Source organism: Apaloderma vittatum, unplaced genomic scaffold (assembly GCF_000703405.1).
Source record: "Apaloderma vittatum isolate BGI_N311 unplaced genomic scaffold, ASM70340v1 scaffold8223, whole genome shotgun sequence".
Lineage (NCBI taxonomy): Eukaryota > Metazoa > Chordata > Aves > Trogoniformes > Trogonidae > Apaloderma > Apaloderma vittatum.
The window spans coordinates 10,202-15,726 of record NW_009709767.1 but is presented as its reverse complement, the minus strand read 5'-3'; positions in this window follow the sequence as shown (position 1 = coordinate 15,726).

The window sequence follows — 5,525 nt, the reverse complement described above, 5'->3', positions numbered from 1 at the left end:
ACATCACGGACCTTGGAGGCAGCGAAGGGTTGTCTGATGAAGATTTGTGTTCTGTGTGTGATGGAAAAGCCCTGTATTAATTCCACTTGGCTCTAATTACTGACGGGAGATGTAGCCTCCTTATCTCATTTCAGTTTGGCATTATGCTTGTCCTGACCATGCATAAAAATACTTACTAGCATGGGACAGGCATTGTCCCGACCCACCTTTCTCAACCTGCCCCTTTGGAACTGATCCTGTTTAGATGGACAATGTTCACTGGCTTGGAGCAAAACTGGCCTTGTTACTTTGTGGGTGATGCTCTCACTGACCTGTGAAAAACCCTATGTCAGGTCCTTGTTCCAGTTATTATTTCATCATTTATCCAAAGGGAAGGAGCTCCTTCAGGGCAGACTGAGACTTCACTGCCTTTGTAAGCATTAATCCAGGCACCCTTCCATGGTATGGAGGTCAGGTTCATACTCCAGGTCTGGATGGAGCAGCACACACACTGCTCCTAGTTGGTGAACTCTTACCTCTGTGGTTTCTTGTTGCCTTCTCCAATGGTCTGAGAAGGACCAGCAGAGAATAAGAGTATTTTGAAGCCCCAAGACCTTCCTTGGAAAGGGAGAAGTATTCCTCACTCAGCTCTAATGATTGTTTTGCATTTAAGGTGACATATGCCCTTGCCGGCAGATAACTGGAGTTTGAAGCTGTCTCTGGGGTAAAAAAAGGGACATCACTCCAGGGCTAAAAGGACAGAGGTGCTCCCACATGCACAATGCAGACCCATGTTGGAAAACAGCACTGGCATCTCACCTTGCAGTGCCTAGGCCCACAAGATCAACCTTCATCCATTCGCCACTCACCTGTTTTGCCCCCTTTTTCTGACTCTTACAACCTGGTAGCAAAAATAAGTTTCTGTGAGTGCTGTGTCAATTGCCTTCCACTGGGTCAGAGCCTGGGGATGAGGTGGACTGCCCACACAAAGGACACGTGTTTCTCTGTGGGTAAGTGCAGGGAAGGTTTACATCCCCTCACCTTAAGCTGTCCCCAAGAGAGCTCTGCACTGAGATGGCTTGATGTGAGCTTTGACAGGCAGTGTTGGTGCTCCGCCAATGTGAAGTTCACCAAAATCATGCAGCATCCCTCACTCATGTCACCAGGTTGGACTAAGGCTGGGATTGGACAGCGTTTCTTTTGATTTGGTTTGCCAAGCTCTAGGCCATCAAATGTCACTCTCCTATACTAACAAGACTGTTGAAGTGCTACTAAAGACAACTTTGTCATCAATGACTCTGACTACATTAGCATGATGCTGAGCTACTTTCCCAATAGTGCTATGAAACCTTCTGCAGCTGAACACACTCTCAGAGTTCCAGAAAGTAACTTTCTGATCTCATGTTGCTTGCATCTGTAAAAAAATGTAACTACATCTTGTTTTTACTGAAACAGAGCTTCATTAAAGCACGTTTGCTACAGTGTAACAAGGTAGCTGCTACAGTGTAACAAGGTAGCTGCAGTAAGGGATATTCCAAGGAAGGGAGGCTGATGGGAGGGAAGAAGGGGAGCTGGAGGAGCAGTATAACATAACTGAGAGAGATGAACATGTTTGGTAGAGGAAGAAATGGTAGCACTAACAGGTGTTAATCTAGAATGTGTTAAGAAAATGCTGAAAATAATTCCAAAAGACTAAAAGGGTATAATAAACAGGTCAGCTAGAAACACAGACCACATTCGCACAGAAGGGCTGAAAAATAACAATCACAGCAATAAGAAAAACCGTATTTCCCACCTACTTTAGGGCTCAGTGTCTGTACTGAGGTGTCTTCTATGTGCTGAGACAAGCAGTCTGCTGACTAAGACCTGAAGAATATGACTGAGCTGTGGTTTTCAATAAGCAGTCATTTATTAGATTTGGGACTTCCCACTCTTAGATAGCCGACTATCACCTGCTACCCTTAACATATGGGAACAGACTGCATCATCAGAAAGCTCTGCTGAGTGGTGCTGGCATCACACTCTCTTCTGATGTACCACAGCATCATTGCTAAAAACCCCATGTAGGGATCAGGACACCATACTGGCAAGCCTCTCTGAAACTCTGTCTCTGAATTTATCACTGGAATAAAATACAAAGCTGTATGCAGGATACTACTATAAATGGGAATAATTCCTCTTCCAATCGCCCTAGGAATGCTCAACTGAAGACCAGTAACAGAGGTGCAACCAGCAGTATTTGCCACTTTAAAAAACTTCTTGTGCTTTACAACCTGTCTTATGCGAGGACTCCAACTGTCAGATGATGAACAAACACATCCAGGTAAGATGGTTTAGCCAAAACAACACAACAATCAGGCTCCTCTGCTGACAGATCAAACTGACACATTCAAGATACTAAATCTGAAAGTGGTTAGGCCCGAATCTGCCAAAATCATTCTTTGCACGTGTGTGAGACTGGGAATGATACCTAGGCTTAGCTCAGAGGGTAACTTAGTCTTTGAAAACATCAAAGTCCAGGGAAGCAGGCTATACTCGGAATGGAGTAGCTTCAAGCCAAGCCAGCAAAACATGTCTTCATTTGGATGGGACAAAAATCCCCTGGTTTTTCAAGGGGCTGCTAGTGCTGCTGGTGCTGCAGCATGCCTATCAGCCAGTACGCAGGTCGATGCATGGCTGTTTTGCTTTCCTTGGACTAACAAGCCATCTACTAAAGTTTGGAAACATACGACCCTTGGTGTGTCTCTTCTTGTCAGGCTGTAATGATCCATGCCTGAAAACACACAGTGCCCCTGACCCGTCCCTGCTGTCAGCCAGCTCTGCACAACTCTTGCTGGCAGAGGAAACATGGAAACAGCAGCTTTGGCTTCAGCCCACATCTGGCCATTCCCACTTCCAAAAGTGGCCACCCACTGACAGAAGATCATCTACAGTCATTCAGGCAGACAGATGCTCTCAAGTACTTCTTACCTTTGGTGTGAAATGATGGCCAAACCCCAGCACAATGGGCAAGGTTATCTGGTCACCGTTGCAATGAACAAAGTACACTTGCCCTTGCTTCTGAACAGCGAGTGTAATACTGCTGTCCTTTTATCACCATCCTCCCTACCCAAAATTTCAAACATAAAGGCGCAAATTCTGTCCTACTTTATTGTCTTCAGCATATAAAAAAAACCCCAAACCAACCAGACCCAAGCACGAGCTGTCCATGAAAGCAAGGACAAACAACAGTTAAGTATCATTTTTCATAATGTCCCACTCCACTAACAAGTTTTCTCCACTTAGTGCATTTAACTTGCTTTCCACCCCTCTAAGACAACTGTATTCAAAGGAGAGCAAAAATCATTTCTCCGAGGACGTATGTCACTCAATTCCTTCTGTCAAGAGAAGAGCCAGGAAACAAGAAGGTGGTCCTTGTGTAAGACCTTGGCCAAATTCTGTTATTCCATAAAATGCAGAAACTCACTGGAGAAGGCTTTTAACCCAACAGCATGTGAAATCTGCTTCACTGCCTAACCTTCAAAGTTACTATTCACTACAAAAGGGTCCATATAGTGTATTTTAGCCCAAGGATTCCCTCCAGCCCCGAAATGTGTTTCACAACACACCGGTTACCAGACTTTCCAGACACAAGGGTGTTACCAGCAGATACTGTGGGATTCTCCCCGAGTATTAGCAAAACATAAATGGGGCACATAAAACTCTGGATGGAAAGACTCCTCCAGCTGGGTGCAGACAATCCTTCCCTCTCTCTCTACCTCCTTCTGAGGAGACATCTGTGCACACAGATCACCCAGCAGAGACCTGCCTCCTCTTAGCTTTTCCCTTAGGATTCATGTGTCTTTTTGGTTACTTGTTCCCTGGGACACAGGAAACAGCTTCAGTTTCAGAAGTCCGTATTTCAGTTCACTGACCCGGTCCTTCAAGATAACTTGCCGTTTGAACTGTTTTGACAGGAGGAATCATCCGTGCCGTAATGCTGACCAAGAGGAATCATCCAGCTACGTTGTCAGGCATCTTCATCTTTTTGAATATACGTTTAAGTAGGCATAAGGTGAAAGAAAATCACCTTCATAAGTCGGCTATTCTTTGTAATGCTTCTTTGTGGTGAATATGCCAAGCTTGCCCTGCTTTAACTATTATAATGCTTAAGAGGATGTGCTGAGATAGTCACTGCCTGCTCACACATTCGTGACTGCATGCCACACTATTCTACGCTCATCACCCTCCTTCAGCCCTTGTGCTCTGTCCTTGAAACATTACAATGGTAAGTCAAGCCACACAAAGTGCAGAAATAGTTGTTTGCATTTTTTTCCACCAGTCCAAATTCATGCTCTCTGTTACCTGGATGATAATCAATACTTTCCTCTTCTTTCTAAACAAGATGGGAAAAGTCTGCCCTCTTCATCCATTTTTACAAGGTTAGGGTCAGAGCACTGACCACTCTTCTGTGCAGCATAACGATAAATGACCTCCAGCCTTTAAGTAACAGAGGTGGTGTAAGAGAAGACTAGAGCCATCCAAAGTGCCTACCTTGGACAGGACCGCTTGGCATTAACAGTGGTACCCAGCTGTGCTCATAGGACTTCCAAATTAGAGCTGGCAAAAGCAGAAGTAGCATTGAGCTATTTTAACTGACTGCAGACATCAAAGCAACTATTGAGCTCCTGGCAAGTAACATCAGACGGTATAGTATCTTTACAATAATGAGTTTCATGGGGCATCTTGTGTTCTGACATGAAGCACAAATAGAGTATTGGGAAATGTTAATTAGTTTCATACCAGTGCTTCTAGAGGTCAGTAGAGTCAAAATAACTATGAAGAATTGGAGACTAAAAGACTGTAGTGGTAAGAAACCACATGTGGTTCTACAGATCAGGGTTCTTAGGCTAAAATTGAGCATTTTCCATAGCCTATAGTGGTGGGGAGATGGTGTGTGATTTTGGAAAATAAGGGTGTAGAGAGAAAACTTGACTGAAAAAAAAAAGTGAAAAAAAAAAGAGCAGAGTTTGGAATAATGAAGTTGTGGTTCAGTTCAGATTATGATTCTGCCATCTCTTAGAAAGTCTGACCTAACCAAGCTCACTTCCTATCTATCTGATCTATTTAGTGTAAGACCTACCCAGTACTGTGACCTGCTCTCACCCCACTAATACAGCTGTGATATGGACTCTACACTGATGACTTGTGTTGAGTAGAAAGACCAGTTATTACTGGGACAGATGAAATAAAATGACTCTTGAGTGATTATGTGTGTTAAGATACTTTTAAGACCATAGGTCAGCACTAGATTACAAGCCTTCTACTTTTATGTGAACAAGTTAATGGTTACTGCCAGAAGCAAGACATCCCAGACACTTCCTGATTCAGGTATATTCTAACTAATAAGGTACAGGGACAGATTAATGGTTTTAATACTGATTAACAGCAGAAAAGAAAAAGAGTGGCACGACAAATTGATGAATCTGACACTAACTGCTGGAGTCTGTGGTTTCTAAGATACAAGCTTCCATACACAACACTTGTATCTTTGACAGCTAATTGTA